Source organism: Penaeus chinensis, chromosome 10, assembly GCF_019202785.1.
Source record: "Penaeus chinensis breed Huanghai No. 1 chromosome 10, ASM1920278v2, whole genome shotgun sequence".
Lineage (NCBI taxonomy): Eukaryota > Metazoa > Arthropoda > Malacostraca > Decapoda > Penaeidae > Penaeus > Penaeus chinensis.
Genome location: NC_061828.1, coordinates 20,109,516 through 20,110,929, shown reverse-complemented (window position 1 = coordinate 20,110,929; position 1,414 = coordinate 20,109,516). Strand labels below are relative to the sequence as shown.

The following is a 1,414-nucleotide window of genomic DNA, read 5'->3' as shown; positions in this document are numbered from 1 at the left end:
CACAAAAATAGAATATAATCGAATGGACTTCCCATTAATGAAACAAACCCCGGATCATTTGAACGAAGTTAAGGATAGATGAAATAATAATGGGAACATTTTCTTTGATCTATTTTCCGCGTGAAATGTTGCGTTTATTCCCAAACGTTCATGTAGATATATTGGCTTGCGCTGAATATACATTGTGTAAATTGGAAAAGCAATCGGATACCCACTAGCTTCGCCTTTGAAAGTCCAGATTTTTTCACACTGTAATTGAATTTATATCAATGAGTGTAATATCAAAGCATATAAGTTTTCACGTTCAGTTATGGGTTACAGCGTTTCATTATAGTGTAGGGAATTGTAATAATAAAGGTAGTAATGTTCATTTTATCTATGGTAATTTAACACTGTCATTGAATATCACGAAGAGGGATGCCTGTTATGAACATTATACATTTTGTTATATCATTTTCTCATCTATCGTTATGATAATTATTACCTTTTGTTATGTTAGGTTGGATTACAACACAGAAATGAGTTCACAACAAGTAATCAACGTCAATCAATGTTGATGGCAAAATACCTAGAGATTCTTTGGGAAAAGTGACCATTCGTTCTTGAAATTTCGCGCCAAAAGGAACAAGATGTTCTTTGTCGCCATTGGTTGATTCGGCTCCGCCATGATTATAAAGTTACCAATCAGATGCGAGGATTTAGATGTAAACAAACACAGCTGATCAGGACCTTAGGGCGACGCACGGGTGAGTGTTTTCATCAATTATTTTATTAACAGATATTTACAGTTAATTGTAATTCATATTTTTAATCGGAAGCTAAATTTCAATTCGAAATATGTTATACTGATCAATGAAAATGCATCTTTTATGAAATAGAGTCTTTAACAGTTACAATATAAAAGAGCAAAGGCATCGATAACATAGAAAAAAGATAAATAGAAAATCAGTTATAGAGATACATATGTGTGTGCTTCTATATAATACATCCCCCTCACACACATATTTATATGTATATACATATATATATACATACATACATATATATATATATATATATATACATATACATATACATATACATATACATATACATATACATATACATACACACACACACAAACACACACACATATATGTATGTATATATATATATATGTATATATATGTACATATTATACATATACATTTGTATGTATATATATATGTATATATATATGAATATATATACACATATACATGTATATATATATATATATATATATATATATATATATATATATATATATATATATATGTTTGTATGTATGTATGTGTGTGTGTGTGTGTGTGTGTGTGTGTGTGTGTGTGTGTGTGTGTGTGTGTGAGTATTTATGTATGTATATATATGCAGCTGTCTATCAATCTATTCATCT

General features: G+C 29.1%; 1 protein-coding gene across 1 annotated transcript in view; it reads left to right on the top strand.

Annotated features, from left to right (window-relative positions):
- The first annotated feature begins 595 nt into the window (after positions 1 to 595).
- Positions 596 to 1,414, top strand: part of LOC125029809 (probable serine/threonine-protein kinase DDB_G0284251) — a 1,946-nt gene continuing 1,127 nt past the window's right edge. The window contains exon 1 of the mRNA XM_047619973.1: positions 596 to 746. The gene's annotated coding sequence lies outside the window, so the exon portion shown is untranslated. The remainder of the gene's footprint in view (positions 747 to 1,414) is intronic.